Source organism: Barbus barbus (assembly GCF_936440315.1).
Source record: "Barbus barbus genome assembly, chromosome: 32".
In the NCBI taxonomy this organism is placed as follows: Eukaryota; Metazoa; Chordata; class Actinopteri; order Cypriniformes; family Cyprinidae; genus Barbus; species Barbus barbus.
The window spans coordinates 8,976,165-8,992,734 of record NC_136760.1 but is presented as its reverse complement, the minus strand read 5'-3'; the positions used below and the strand labels follow the sequence as shown (position 1 = coordinate 8,992,734).

At 42.9% G+C, this 16,570-nt stretch overlaps 1 protein-coding gene across 3 annotated transcripts in view; it reads left to right on the top strand.

Annotated features, from left to right (window-relative positions):
- LOC306852481 (kelch domain-containing protein 1-like) overlaps positions 1-16,570 on the top strand; it is a 61,728-nt gene that overhangs the window by 12,836 nt on the left and 32,322 nt on the right. The gene's annotated exons all lie outside the window — the stretch shown is intronic.

Sequence of the window (16,570 nt, the reverse complement as noted above, 5' to 3'; positions counted from 1 at the left end):
TACCATCGCAATAGAATCGAAATTCTTTAAAAAAAATCGCAATATATATCGTATCAGCACCCAAGTATCGTGATAGTATCGAATCGGCAGGTAGGTGTATAGTCCCATCCCTAGTGGAGTGTTTGAAATCTGATTGACTGATTGCTTCTGTGGACAGGTTGTCTTTTATACAGGTAACAAACTGAGATCAGGAGCACTACCTTTAAGAGAGTGCTCCTAATCTCAGCTCCTTACCTGTATAAAAGACACCTGGGGTTACATTGTAACATATCAGACATATAAAGCTGACTTGACTTGACTTGACTTGGTGCTGATAACCATGAGCTAGAGTAGGGATTATCATGTAGCACTGTTGTAGGTGCAGAGCTTGAACCCTCTAGGCGGGAAGCAAGGTCTTTAACTTGTTGTGCTAAAGCAGCAACTGTAGTAACCACATCCTGTCTAGCACGCTTTGGCTGAGGAGTGCTGGTGGAAGAACTCATGCGTTTGCGCTTAAAAAACTGCCAACGTGCCTCCCTTGCATGAGCTGGGAGAATAAAGCAATTCATGCAATCTTCTGGCTGCTCACAGCCTTTCCAGGCATGCTCTATGCCAAGACATGATATACAGAGTTATGACCATCTTGTGGTGGTATAGAGGCCAGGCATTGAACACTTCACTCAATGCTGCTGTCGCCACACAGATAGATGGCGCTGTAGTACGTGCTCCGGGGAGAGGCAGCGATCAAGCGCTTTCTGTGGAAAACCGAGGTAGCACAAGCCGTGCAATACGGTATCGTGCTTCTGATGTTCTTAACACTGCTGCATGCGGAAGATGACTTAACACCCACCTAAAGTCGCCCGCGTTAGCGATCTAGAACACTAGATGCAATACGGAACTACAGCTCGTGACCACGTTAACACCTCGTTAATGGTGTGATACGGTATAGCTGCGGGATGGATGAATATACAAAGATCTCTATACAAGCTACCGTCCTCCAGAAGAGGTGCAACAAGCAAGCTCTTTTTATCCTTGATGGATCGGAGGTTTCACACTGGTGCCTGCAACAACAGAAATCAGTCAGGTAAACAAACACTGAATAAATAGAAATGTAGAAAATATGATAAGATTACCAGCAATTACTAGCCACATGCACCGTAACGCGTGGAATCAAAAGAGGAAGTAATGCGCTATGATCATCCCTTATATACACAGGTGGGTACGATCTGCGCATGGGCATAATTAATGTCTTACAGATAATGCACGTCACATGCCACAGGTGGTGTCATGGACCCATACGTATGCATTCTGGTGGAGAGATATTCTGGATACGATAGAGAACTTGCTGATTGATAGGGGATCAAATACTTATTTGACTCATTAAAATGTAAATCAATTTCTAACTTTTTTTAATTGCATTTGTCTGCATTTTTTTGTTGTTATTCTGTCTCTCTCTGTTCAAACAAACCTACCATTAAAATTATAGACTGATCATTTATTTGTCAGTGGGCAAACGTACGAAATCAGCAGGGGATCAAATAATTTTTTCCCCCACTGTATGTTTTCAGACATTATTACCCTGCAAACATGTCCTTGCGGGGCCCATGCTGGCTTTTTTTCCAGCCCACACCAAACCTAAACTGGCCCAGTGCGGGCTTGCCCAGGTGAGTCCCACAGCTTTGGGCTCAAAGCCCTGTAATGCAACTAGAAGAATATTAACAGCATTGACTGTCCATTCGTTAGCCACTCAATTGAAGTGGAATGGCTCAAACCACAAGAGATCTTTTCAGAACCTGTTGTTTCATATAGGCCAGGCTTGCAAGATCCACTTTCCTGCAGAGTTTAGTTCTAACTTTAATCAAACACACCTGAGCATGTCTTCAGGATCATTAGAAAATCACAGGTGGGTTAGTTTGATCAATTTTAGAGCTAAACTTTTAATTGATAACTGATAATTGATAATTTTGTGGTCAGTTTTTTTTCCTTACCACTAGGGGTGCTAGGGTGTTTTAGGTTTCCTTAAGTAAAGCCATTTGGGTAGAGGGAGTTAGCAATCCAAAGAAATTAAACTGCAGATAAAGAAGCAGTTAAACACAACGACATTAACTTAATTGTTAATCTAAGTAAGAGTGAAATCAAGAGTATTGTTAAGAAAAGACTGAAGAAACGGTGGCAAAAACAATGGGATAAGGAGAAAAAAGGTCAATGGTTTTACAGAATTCAAAGGAAAGTGGGAGAGATGAGAAGTGCAGGGAAAAACAAGAAAGATGAAATAGTAATATCAAGGATGAGATTTGGACACACAAGATTAAATAGTACACTTTATAAAATGGGTAAACATGATACGGGAAGGTGTGAATTTTGTGAAAAAAAAAAAAAAAAAACTTTCCCTCTATCTTTCTCTCCACCTACTAGCTTGTACTTATTTGAACAATGACTGAGACTTGGTGTTACGAACACTTCCTCTGTCTGACTGCCTCTTCAAGATGAATCGCTTTTTGTATTCCCCAATTGTAAGTCGCTTTGGATAAAAGCGTCTGCCAAATGACTAAATGTAAATGTTGTGGGCAAGAAGAATCAGTGGAACGTTATTTTGTACTGTCAAAAATACGAAATTGAAAGAGGGATTCTAATGCAACATTTAGAAAAAATAAACATGCAATTTAAACAGAGATATATTACAAAATAACTCAAGAAATTAATGCTATAATTTTATTTTTCAGTACCTTAAAATAACAAAATTATGGGAGAGAATATAAAAAGTAAGGAAGTCATTTTGATCCACACTCCATACCAGTTGGCGGAAATACACCATTTTGTTGTTTATCAACCGCCAATAAATTTCAAGAAGAAGAAGAAGAGGGAGTTAGCAATAGCAAGCAGCAGTAGCCAGCATGGCTCACCTGCTGAATACATTGTGCAGTGTCCTGGTTGGGAAATGTGTAATTTCAAGCCCAGTCTAAAGGAAGGAGTTTTTTTAATTTTTTAATTTTTATTTAAAAGTGTACATTGCTGATGTTTTTGCAGAGATGTTACATGTATGTATAGCCTATGTTTGATTGATGCTAAGAGTTTAAGACGAGTGTATTTGTGTGCATTTTAAAAGTGTGATAACCTCACCAATTAATTGGTGAGGTTACCACATCATGGTCCAGTTTGAATATGGATTTAAAGTTCTTTTCAACGTGAGACCATAGTCTGGACTATTTTATTACATTTTTGACAATATAGACATTAGTTATGTGGTTACTGCATCCATTTCAGATGTATAATAACTGTTTTTCCAAAAGATTTAAGTTATAGTAGCTGAAAAGTATTTAAAGTAAAACAGATATTTTGTTGTAGTTTAGTGCAGGACCTGTGTGGGCCTAGTGAGGGCTTTACAAAAGTTGTCAGAATAAATATTGGCTCAGTGTGACCAGGGTGATTATTTTAAAACATATATTTGAGTGTTTACATACCACGAACAGAGACTGTGGTCGAGTTGTGTCTTTTTGTTTGAAAAAATCTGCATCTCAGTCAGCGTTAAGTATCTTTATTCTCATGGTAAAAAGGCTTTACAAAGCATTGACAGCGTTTCAAACCAATGTTGTTGAGCATGATCTAATTTAGGGGCAGGCAGTGATTGACAGCACTCTGATCCAATGGCCAAAAAGCTCTAATCCAAAAGTCAACAACATATAAAAACAAAATAATCTTTAGAGTAATTTAATTAACAAATGGAGAAAATTAAAAATGTAGAAAAGCATTCAAGCCGTGTCATCTTAAATTCCAGTGCAGTAAAACAGCTGTCGGCAGAGGGTGCTGCAGAAGCCTCAGCACCCCTAGTTCTTGCAACTATGAATCGAGCCCTGTGGTTCCCGCATGGTTTATTTTGGCCCTACGTGTATTACAAGTTGCGAACTTTGTTGCTGCATCTCATTTCAGAGGCTGCGTCCTCCAGAGGTTGCATTTGAACACTGCATATATCATCGTGGCAGTCTCATTTAAAGGTGCAGTAGGAGATCTTGGAAAATGCTAACTTTATTCTGATAGCACTGAAAGTGTACGTCCCACCTTCCCTGCAAATTGCCATCCAAAGCATTGCCCCCTGAACGCATGAACGCGAACTGATGAGACGACCAGAGACAACATTACTACAATACATATGTCATTCACCAGCAGTGTTGGGAGTAACGCGTTACAAAATTAATGCATTACAGTAACGTATTACTTTTTGATGTAACGCAGTAGTGTAAGGCATTACTAATCAATTTTCAGTAATATTTTACTCTGCACATGTTCAGTAACGCTTGCGTTACAACACACTTTTAGCCCCCAATTTTTATTTTTTTATTTAATTTAAAGTTGGGCTCCGACTTTTTTATGTCCCTAGGCCCGGGCTTCGGGCCAATATTCACGTCATAGTTCAGACGTGGGTCGGTCCTCGGCCTGTTTTAGGCTTCTCCTTATCTTTATATTTTAGACATCCATCAATTATTTATGAAAAAAAATTGCCGCGCTGGTGGAAATAACATGAGTTCGTGCTACTGCGACTTTCAAGAGCGGCTCGGTGTTTAATGTCCCGCAGCAGCAGCGAGCCGTCAGCACAGCTGAAGAGTTCTGCATTCAAATACACACAATAAAGCAAAAGTAATTACCATGAATGTGTCCGGGGGAAATAGTAAGGATTCGCCATCTCCTCGTTAGACGCGCCTTTAGAGAGAAGTGCATCTTCACGGATAACGATTGTATTAAATAGTTTTTGTTTTCATTTTTATTTATTTCGTTAAGTAGTAATTTCAAGCTTGCTATAAATATATTTATCATGTCTGTGAGGCATGTATTCGCTGACTTTCGGTTCATTTTAGTGAAGCGCTCCTGTTCAAGATAAAAGCACGACGTTTTGTAGATATTGTGAGTGCACACAAATAAAAGTAGACCCTTTACAGTTACAAATGATGTATTACTCTTACCTTTATGAGCAAAAATTATGGCGTAAGTTGTTTCCATTGAAAACTAATTGCAATTGATTGCGCTGGTGTCTCCATGTCCTGCGCTTTAGCTTCCACTCTCCGCACAAACTGGATGCAGCGCACATTTATCTAGGTTTAACATTTAAACATTGTTATATGCTTGAACTGATTTAGTATATCTATAGATTTTATTTTAGGCAAGTCATGATTATTTGAGAAGGCTGAATTGATCAAACATAAGCTATGATCAGCCTGCCGGTCTGCCGCTGGCCGCTTGGTCGTTACTTTAAGAAAGAAAAAACTTATTTAACGAACAGAAAATGCTCCAAACGTTTTTTTCTAAATGAAATTAATAAAAATACGGAACGAAATATAAACACTTTGCCATTAGGGCAGGGCTCTAGTACATTTTGTCATTTTAGAATGTTAAGTTCTACTTCTGTAGATATTTTGGTGAAAGTAACTCAAAAGTAATACATGAGTCATGTAACGCATCACAATTTTGAGACAGTAATATTGTAAGGTAAGGAATTACTTTTAAATAACAGTAACAAGTAATCTGTAATGTATTACAGTTTGGAAGTAACTTGCACAACACTGTTCAACAGTGAGAAAACTTTATAGTGCAGTTAGTAAAGGTACTACAATACCAGGAAGGAAGATCAGGTTGTTGATGTTTGCCTGCCATTCTTGCTCTTTCTGCATATCGTACATGAATGTGCTGATGACGTATCCTGTCTGCACGAACAGGGTGCGCAGAGGTATGCAAATACATTTGTTGACAGGTAGGAAAGTTAATCAAAATGCTTGGAATGAGCATTTTGTTTGGATGAACATTTCTTGGTCCTACGCCTTCCACAGAATATATAAATACATTTAGACCACTTAACTTAATGATTGCTATTGGGATGTGAAGCGACTTTCAACCAGCATAACAAAAAATGTTTCTGAAGAAAATCACCTATTGCACCTTTAAGAAAAGTAAGCATTAATTAACCATATTTTACACCTCACAAGGAATAACGGCTTTTCTTAAATAAGACATCCTTGATGATGTATGCAGCCTACAAATGCGACCTATCCCCGCAAATAAGCCTGCATTGGCCCTTTACGGGCCCACTTAGGGCTAGCCGATTATACATCTGAAATGGATGCAGTCACCACATAACTAATTGTCAGTATTATCAAAAATGTACAGTAGTCAAAGGAATTTCAAATCAATGGATTTGTTAAATACAAAATAGAAAACATTTAATTCATGTTAATACAGCTAATTTAACACTCTGAAAGGGACCAAAAATTAACTATACAAAATAATACAAATTAACATAAAAATAAAAAAATGCCAAATTACTTTGACCTCTGCTGCAAACATGTTTTGATGTGCTAAAGTATTCATTGGCAAAGCTCACTCTTCCCCTGAGGTCTCTCAACTAGTCAGCAGACGGTGGTAGCGCATCTTTCGTCCACCCGCTCTGTCTCTCGCATTCCGCAACCAGACCTTTATCTCACTCTCAACTTCAGAATCAGGAGGACTTGGCTGAAAGGAGCATTTTCAATCAGCCTTCGGAAAGCAAATAGGCCTATATCAGGGATCCTTTATAACTGTCTCGTGTTTTTTACTTTTTCACAAGGCTAGTTATACAAAAAGGGGTTCATTGCTTAAAAATGTTAAAACCATTTAGGAGACAAGACACTCACGAAGCAAATAGCACTGATTTTGTATATGCACATATCCAAAAATGTAAATACACAAAAGTACAAAAAACAAAAAAGCAAACAGAGCCATGTAAGATTGTAGGATTCCGTCATGTGAAAGTTGATGTGTGCAAAAGTCCTATCTGTAGTGCATCAATGTCTAAACACTGTCCGAAGCTGAAGTTGACTGATACGACATGAATAATTCAACCTCTAGTATTGAAAATACACCACAGTTCTCAAACACCAGACTCTTCCTAACCAGGAACAGTAAAAAATATTCCAGACTATGGTCCCATGTCAAAAAGATCTTTAAATCCATATTCAAACTGGACAATGATGTGGTGACCTCACCAATAAAGAGTCCTTTTAAAATGCATACAAATACACTGTCTTAAACTCTTAGCATCAATCCAAACATAGGCCAAACATACATGTAACATCTCTGCACAAACAACTCCTTAATTTAGACTGGTCTTGAAATTACACATTTCCCAACCAGGACACAGCATAACTTCCTCTACCCACATGGCTTTACTTAAGGAAACTTAAAACACCCTAGCACCCCTTGTGGTAAGGAAGAAAGGGGGGGGGGGGGGGGGGGGGGTTGGTATTGGTCATGTGACGAGTGATGCGAGACACTGTGATCCAAAAGCACAATTTTTGTTAATAAAAGTTTCATTTATTCGTTTAATATAAGCGAGTTTGTCTTTATTGTTTTCATAAACAAAATAAAAAAGTAATAAAACAATGAACCACAACGCATTTGTTTTAAAAGAGAGAAAAGACCTTATACAACCCAAGTAAGCTATATCTGTCTTATTCATTTTGTTAATAAAAGTTAGATGTTTAATATAGGCCTATGCAAATTTGCCATTGTACTATTTTATGGCTGATGTGTTTTAATTAATAGGCTAATAATGAACCCCAAACTACGATCATTTTAAAGAAAGGGGAAATCCAAAGACCGTTTATTTATTTGTGTTACAATGCAAGTAAAACACATTTCCCTTATTCATATTGTTAATAAAAGTTCGAAGTTTAATATAGGCCTAAGTGAATTTGTCATTGTAGGCTATAGCCTTTATTATTATTATTATTATTATTATTAATAATAACAATAATGAGCCAAACTAAGCATTCGTTTGAAGTAAGGGGAAAATCCAAAAACCTTTTATTTATTAGTTACAACGCGGTATGTCTTATCCAGTCAGTTAATAAAAGTTTATGTTTAATATAAGCTACTTTGTCATTGTATTGCTGATGTTGTATGTGGGATTTTTTATTTTTTTTCATTAAGATTAGCCTAATACTGAATCAACCTTAAGCATTAATTTTGTTCCAAGAATAGGAAATATCTAACTTTAAAGATCAAAATAAGCGCTGCAGATGCGAGAATGCAAGATTGGTTGCTGCTGAGGTAAATAAACGCTCTCAATCTTTCTCTGCTGTATCTTTGCAATGGCTGTAGAAATGGTCGTTAATTCTTGATTTGGGCACGGTGCAGGTAATATGATCAAAAAGTCATGGCAACTAATGACTTCCTAAGTCAGTTTAAGTTGAAACATCTTTCACAATCAATCTGTTCCACCTCAAATATGGCTCGTGACTTCCACTTACCTGCAGAGTTTAGCTCCAACTTTGATCAAACTCGCCCACCTGTGATTTTCTAATGACACTGAAGACATTGATTTGCATGCTCAGGTGTGTTTGATTAAAGGGGTGGTTGATTGCGATTTCACTTTTTTAATGTTAGTTAGTGTGTAATGTGGCTGTTTGAGCATAAACAATATCAAAACAATAAAGAACAAAACAATAAAGTTGCAGCGCTGAAAGTTCAATGCAAACGGAGATATCGTCTTTTTAAATTATTATTTAGTCAAGTCAAGTCTGCTTTATTGTCAATTCTTCCACATGTACGACACATACATACAGAGAATTGAAATTGTGTTACCCTCAGACCCTTGGTGTAAACAGTTAACATTAAACACGTTCGAATACAGATAATACAGTTTAAACATATGTACATACAACTCTATAGCTATACAAGGAAGGACATTGTAGAAAAAAATAAAGAAATGGATAAAGTGGGGGGGGGGGGGGGTCTCATAGTGTCAGAGTTCAGTGTTGTATGGGGTAAAAAGAGGGGAGGGGAGGGGGGTCAGGGACGGGAGGGAGTTCAGCTTCCTGACAGCCTGATGTATGAAGCTGTCCTTCAGTCTGCTGGTCCTCGCCTGGAGACTCCGCAGTCTCCTCCCTGATGGCAGCAGACTGAAGAAGCTGTGTGTCGGGTGGGTGGGATCACCTGCAATGCGGAGGGCTTTGCGGGTGAGACGGGTGCTGTAAATGTCCTGGAGGGAGGGGAGAGAGACACCAATGATCTTCTCAGCTGCTCTCACTATTCGCTGAAGTGACTTGCGGCAGGATGCGTTGCAAGCGCCATACCACACAGTGATGCAGCTGGTTAGGATGCTCTCGATGGTGCCTCTGTAGAAGGTGCACATGATGGGGGTCGGGGCTCTGGCTCTTCTGAGTTTGCGGAGGAAGTAGAGACGCTGCTGTGCTTTCTTGGCCAGTGCTACAGTGTTGTTAGTCCAGGAGAGGTCCTCTGTGATGTGCACACCCAGGAACTTGGTGCTGCTCACTCTCTCCACAGTCGCACCATTGATGGTCAGAGGGGCATGCTGAGTGTGTACTCTCCTGAAGTCAACAACAATCTCCTTCGTCTTCTCCACATTCAGAGAGAGATTGTTGTCACTGCACCACCCGGCCAGACGGTTCACCTCACTCCTGTAGTTTGTCTCATCTCTGTTGCTAATGAGACCCACCACAGTTGTGTCATCCGCAAACTTAATGATCAGGTTAGAGTTGTGTGACGGTGTGCAGTCGTGGGTCAGCAGAGTGAAGAGGAGGAGGCTCAGCACACATCCTTGGGGGGGCCCAGTGTTCAGTGTGATGGTGCTGGATGTGTTACTGCCAACCCGAACTGCTTGAGGTCTCCCGGTCAGGAAGTCCAACAGCCAGTTGCACAGAGGTGTTGAGCCCCAGCTGGACCAGTTTGTGTGTGAGCTGTTGAGGGATGATTGTGTTGAGTGCTGAACTGAAGTCTATGAACAGCATCCTGACATATGAGTCTTTTTTGTCCAGATGTGTGAGGGCTGGGTGGAGGGCAGTGGCGATGGCATCATCGGTCGAGCGGTTGGACCTATATGCAAACTGGAAGGGGTCAAGTGAGGGGGGGGGGGGACAGACTTGATGTGGTGCATGACTAGCCGTTCAAAGCACTTCATGAGAATAGGAGTGAGTGCTATTGGACGGTAGTCATTGAAACAGGATGGAGATGACTTCTTCGTGACTGGAATGATGGTGGTAGCTTTGAAGCATTTGGGGACAACGGCCTGATTTAGTGAGATGTTGAAGATGTCTGTGAAGACATCAGTGAGTTCCACTGCACAGTCTCTCAGTACACGCCCAGGAATGTTGTCAGGACCCGGAGCTTTGCGTGCGTTGATCCTGCTGAGGGACCTCCTCACGCTGTCCGGGGACAGCGTCATCACCTGGTCGCCGGGAGGAGGTGGAGTCTTCTGTGCAGTGGTGCTGTTTTCAAGTTCAAGTTCAAGTTGAGCTTTATTGTCATTCCGCTACATGTGGGGACATGCAGTGGAACGAAATGTCGTGTCTCGCAGGACCACGGTGCTACATAAATACAGACATTACAACAATGAAGTAAAAAAAACACTATAAACCTTTAAAGTATTTACCCTATACAAACTAAAAGGATAAAAAATACAACTATACGAATGCTTCACAAATACTGTACATGTGCAAAGAGAGACATTTGAGTCAGCAGCTGGTTGGGGAACAGTGCAGGATGATTTGTAGCGCATGAGCATGTAAACATACATATATTGCTGAGTTTTTTGTGAGATTGTGCACATAGTGTAAAGTGTAAGTGTCCATAGTGCACATAGTGTAGAGTGTGAGTGTCCATAGTGTAAAGTGTCCATAGTGCACATAGAGGAGAGTGTCCATAGTGTAAAGAAAAATAAGAATAAAATAAATAAAAAAATAATTAAAGTTCCATACAGTTTTTCTTTGGTGTGGTAAGGTTTGGGGTGGGGGGTGGTCCATGTTCAGGAGGTAGGGGTTTGCATGGGGTTTCAGAGGGGGGCGGGGTGGTTTGAGTTCAGGGCTCTCACAGCCTGGGGGAAAAAGCTGTTGAGCAGTCTGGCGGAGCGGGCTCTGATGCTCCGGTACCGTCTTCCTGATGGTAGGAGCTGGAAGAGACTGTGGGAGGGATGGGTGGAGTCCTTCACGATGCTGTTGGTTTTGCTGGAGTATCGTGTAAGGAAGATGTCCAGGATGGAAGGGAGAGGGGCACCGATGATCTTTGCAGCTGTGTTCACTGTCCGCTGGAGGGTCTTGCGGTCAGCAGCACTGCAGTTCCCGTACCAGACAGTGATGCAGCTGGTCAGCACACTCTCAATGGTGCCTCTGTAGAATGTGGTGAGGATGGGTGGAGGGAGACTTGCTCTTTTCAGCCGGCGGAGAAAGTGTAGGCGCTGTTGTGCCTTTTTGGAGAGTGACATGGTGTTGGTGGTCCAGGTGAGATCCTCTGTGATGTGCACCCCCAGGAATTTAGTGCTGCTGACTCTCTCCACAGTCGAGCTGTCGATGGTCAGTGGGGGGTGGTCAACGGAGTTTCTCCTGAAGTCCATCACAACCTCCTTTGTCTTCTCCACATTGAGGGACAGGTTGTTAGTGCCACACCATTCAGCCAGCTGTGCCACTTCCTCTCTGTAGTGTGTTTCATCGTTGTTGCTGATGAGACCTACCACTGTTGTGTCATCAGCAAACTTGATGATGTGGTTGGAGCTGAACTTGGCAGTGCAGTCGTGGGTCAGCAGTGTGAAGAGCAGCGGGCTGAGCACACAGCCTTGTGGGGCACCTGTGCTCAGTGTTGTAGTGCTCGAGGTGTTGTTGCCGACACGGACTGACTGAGGTCTTCCAGTTAGAAAGTCCAGGATCCAGTTACAGAGGGAATTGTTAAGGCCCAGCAGGTTTAGCTTATTTATGAGCTGTTGTGGGATTGTGTTGAATGCCGAGCTGAAGTCAATGAACAGCATTCTAACATAGGAGTCTTTATTTTCTAGGTGGGTAAGAGCCAGGTGGAGGGTGGAGGAAATTGCATCGTCTGTAGAGCGGTTTGGACGGTATGCAAACTGGAGCGGGTCGAGTGTGTTGGGGAGGCTGGTTTTGATGTTATGCATGACTAGCCTTTCAAAGCACTTCATCATGATTGGAGTCAGTGCTATGGGACGGTAGTCATTGAGACAGGTGATTTCTTTGGTACCGGTATGATTGTTGTGGATTTGAAACACGTGGGGACGACTGCCTGACTCAGCGAGGTGTTGAAGATATCTGTTAGGACATCTGTCAGCTGTGCAGCACAGTCTCTCAGAACACGGCCAGGTATGTTGTCAGGACCCGCAGCCTTGCGTGGGTTAATCCTAGATAGGGTCTTCCTTACGTCGGCTGGAGACAGACAGAGCGCCCGGTCGTTGGGAGGTGTGGGCAGTTTTTGTGCAGGTGTGTCATTCTGCATTTCAAACCGTGAATAAAAGTGGTTGAGTGCATCGGGGAGGGATGTGTCCTCATCACAGGCCTGTGGCGGGGGTTTGTAGTCTGTGATGGTCTGAATGGCTTGCCACAGGCTCCGTGTGTCTCTGCTGTCTGTGAAGTGGTTGTTGATTTTTTGGGCATATGACCGTTTTGCTTTTTTGATGCCACAGGACAGATTGGCTCTTGCTGTTTTGAGGGCTGCTTTATCTCCTGATCTGAATGCTTCATCTCTGGTCTTTAGCAGCCCACGAACCTCTGCTGTCATCCATGGCTTCTGGTTTGCACGTGTGGTGATGGTCTTGGTGACTGTCACATCATCAGTGCACTTTTTGATGTAAGCAGTCACAGTTTCAGTGTACTCATTCAGGTCTGTGTGGTTGTTGTAGGTGGCTGCCTCTTTAAACACGTTCCAGTCTGTGTCCTGGAAGCAGTCCTGCAGTGCTGAGGTGGCATTGTCTGGCCATACTGTGATCTGCTTTTCAACCGGTTTGGTGAGTTTGAGAAGTGGTCTATATGCTGGGATTAGCATAACAGTGATGTGGTCTGAGTACCCGAGGTGGGGGCGGGGTTCAGCCTTGTAAGAGTTCTTAACTGTTGTGTAAACAAAGTCCAGTGTGTTGTTTTCCCTTGTTGCAAAGTTCACATGTTGGTAGAACTTTGGCAAAACTGTCTTTAAGTTTGCGTGGTTGAAGTCACCGGCTATGATGAAAAAGGCGTCGGGGTTTTTTGTTTGTTGTTCACTGATGGCGCTATACAGTTCACGAAGCGCGTCCTAACGTTTGCACACGGGGGGATGTAAACCGCAACGATAACAATGGCCGTGAACTCCCGCGGCAGATAGAACGGTCGACACTTCACAACCATAAACTCCACCAGCGATGAACAGTGTTTTGATAATACCGCAGCATTGCTACACCAGTCTTTGTTGATATAAACACACAAGCCACCTCCGCGTGTCTTACCAGACAGTGATGAATCTCTGTCCGCTCGGAAGTGGGATAGCCCGTGCAGTTGAATGGCGGAGTCCGGGATGTTGTCGTTTAGCCATGTTTCGGTGAAAACAAACACGCAACAGTCCCTTGCCTCATGCTGTGTAGATCGACCGAGTTGAATTAAGTCCAGTTTGTTTTCCAGAGAGCGGACGTTTGAGAGCATGAGTGTTGGAAGAGCCGGTCTTGAGGGGTTAGCTCTTAGCCTAGCTCGTATACCTCCGCGCTTACCGCGCTTCCGTCCTCTCTCACACCGCTTGCGACGCTGCCTTGTGCGGGTAGCGTCAGTAGGCGAGGCCGCGGTCTCGAGGTCCGGCTCCAGCAGTAAACAAAGGCCTCGTAGCTTCTCAGTAGCCGCCGGCGAGAGTTGGTGTACGTAAGCGTTGCTGATATCCAAAAGACTTTGGCGATCATAGATGAATTCTGGGGTGATTTCCTTAAGAGTTAGCGGTAAACTGACACTATTTGGAGACGAACAGATGACATTAAACGACATAAAAGCACCGTCTTTGGGACCCGGAGCAGCCGCAGCGATCGATCGCGCCGCCATCTTCCTTATTCCTTTTGTGCCTCAAAGCGAGCAAAGAAGGCATTCAGCTCGTTCAGCAGGGGGATGGTGCTGTCACAGGTCTGTGGTGGGGGCTTGTAGTCCGTAATGGTCTGTATCCCCTGCCACAAGCTCCGAGAGTCTCTGCTGTCGCTGAAACGATGGGCTATCCTCCTGGAGTACTGTCTCTTGGCCTCTCTGATGCCGCGGGATAGGTTGGCCCTAGCTGTCTTCAGGCCCTCCTCATCTCCAGCTCTAAAGGCAGCGTTCCGAGCCTTCAGCAGTCTGTAGACTTCCCCTGTCATCCACGGCTTCTGGTTGGCCCGGACAGTGATGGACTTTGTGACTGTTACATCATCAATGCACTTGGAGATGTAGGCAGTGACAGTCTCCGAGTACTCTTGGAGGTCTGTAGTGTTGTTGTATGTGGCAGCCTGTTTAAACATATTCCAGTCAGTGGTGTCAAAACAGTCCTGAAGTGCCTCTGACGACCCTTCCGGCCACACTTGAATCTGTTTGTGTATTGGTTTGATGACTTTGACGAGCGGTCTGTATGCAGGCATTAGCATGACAGTGATGTGGTCTGAGGCTCCGAGGTGGGGGAGGGGGAGGGCCTTGTAAGCTCCTCTCTGGGTGGTGTAAACAAAGTCCAGGGTATTTTTTCCCCTTGTTGGAAAGTCTATGTGTTGATGTATTTTTGGGAACACACTCTTTAAGTCTGCGTGGTTGAAATCCCCGGCCAAGATGAGAAAAGCATCTGGGTGGGCTGTCTGCTGCTCACTGGTGTGCTGGTACAGTTCATTTAGCGCCTCACTCCTGATGTTGTTGTTGGAGCTGGGAGGGATGTATACAGCAACTAGCAGTATGGCTGAATATTCCCTCGGTAGATAGAACGGCCGGCACTTAATAATCATAAACTCCACCAAGGGTGAGCAGTGTTTGCAGACCACAACAGCGTCGTGACACCGTGCATCATTGATGTAAACGCTAAGCCCGCCGCCGCGGATCTTACCTCCCTCGACGAGAGCTCTGTCAGCTCGATAGCATGTTAGCTGGTCGAGCTGTATGGCGCAGTCCGGTACGCTGTTGTTAAGCCATGTTTCCGTAAACACAAAAACACAACAGTCTCTTACAGTCCTCTGAGTGGAGCGGAGTAGTCGGATGACGTGAGCCAGATTTGAGGATCCCTGGCCTACTGTATATGAAACAACAGGTTCTGAAAAGGAATATTTTGGTTTGAGCCATTCCAGTTCAAATGAGTGGCTAAAAAATGGCCAGTTAATGTTGTTTGTATTCTCCTAGTTGCATTACAGGCCTGCCTACACAAAACCTGCATGGGCCCAAAGGATACAAAAGTTGCTCTGGGACTGAACGGCCTGGCCCACACTGGGCCCTCATGGGATTAATGTGGGCAGTCTGCTAGTGTGGGCTGCTCACAGAGAGCCCGCGGTGAGCCCAAAGCTCTGGATGTAGCCTCTGAAATGAGATGCAGCACGAGTCTTGTTCACTCACAGTGAAGAACTTCCATGCCGACAACACGTTTACATGCGAAATGCAAAGTGTGATGTCAAAACGGACTGACTCAGAATCTGCAGACTGACTGGCCAGATTCTGGTCACCAGTCTGGGCTGATCATACGAAAATTCGGCTAATTTGTCAGCTAGGTGTCACTATAACTCTAAGAAGTCTATTGACCTACAAAACATGAACAAAAAATTACAGATATTTTTTGTCCTAAATGACACTGTACACTATGCACTTATTAGTCTGCACTATGGTCTTAACCTAGTGCAGGGGTGGCCAACGTCGGTCCTGGAGAGCCACAGTTCTGGAGAGTTTCACTCCAACCCTAATTTTGTTTTCCCGTTTATAATGAAATTCGTGACGGTTATGTTTCAGGGTGACGTTCATGTATTTTATTCATTTAAATGTATTAAATTAAAATTATTAATTTAAAAACATGTCTTGTTTTTGAAGCTACTTGGCAAACCTTCCTAAAAAATTTAATAACTGAAAAAGTAGGCTTTATTTGATTTTCATTAGGCCTACTATATTTCCATGAAAACACAGCTTCAGTTATTGTGCAACAGAACATTCAAAGCATGCACACAATATGAAATAAATGCACATAGAATTTCACAAAATACACCTTGCTTATCAGGCCCATGAAAAGCACGATGAAATGCAACTAAAGAATTATTTAGTGGCGTTAATAAAAGAAACACACTTTCTAAAAGACCAAAACTGCGGGGAAATGCAGTCTATTAAAACGTCTGTCAATCTTCACAGGATATTAGAATTTACTTTTAGAAACATTGGACAAACTATTGCTTATTCCACAGATTCTCGAACTAGGAAATTACCAAAGGGCATTTTGGGTTGAGCGAGCGGAGCGGAATATTCAGAAAGACGCTCTCTGCTCCCAAGGAAATATGCCCACCTGCTCCTGCTCCACTCCGCTCACATGCTCTGTCAAGAACACATAGGGGGTGCTCACGAGCACCCTTCTGAAGCCTAAAATGGCAAAAGACACTCTATGGTCTTTTTAAGTCTACAAGACCACAAGTGCACATGAAGTGTGCCATTTGGGACAGGGCCTTTTTCATCCAACATCTAAATCCGATAGCTCTGCCACCTCTAGTATGTAACTAAAGCTGTGACAGTTAAGTTCCAGACTTCATGCACTCGATAGTGCTTAAGTATGTGAATTGGGACACACCTAGAGTGTGCCTTTAAGCTCTGGTTGTTATAGCAAGAAATATAATACTATATTGTGGCGG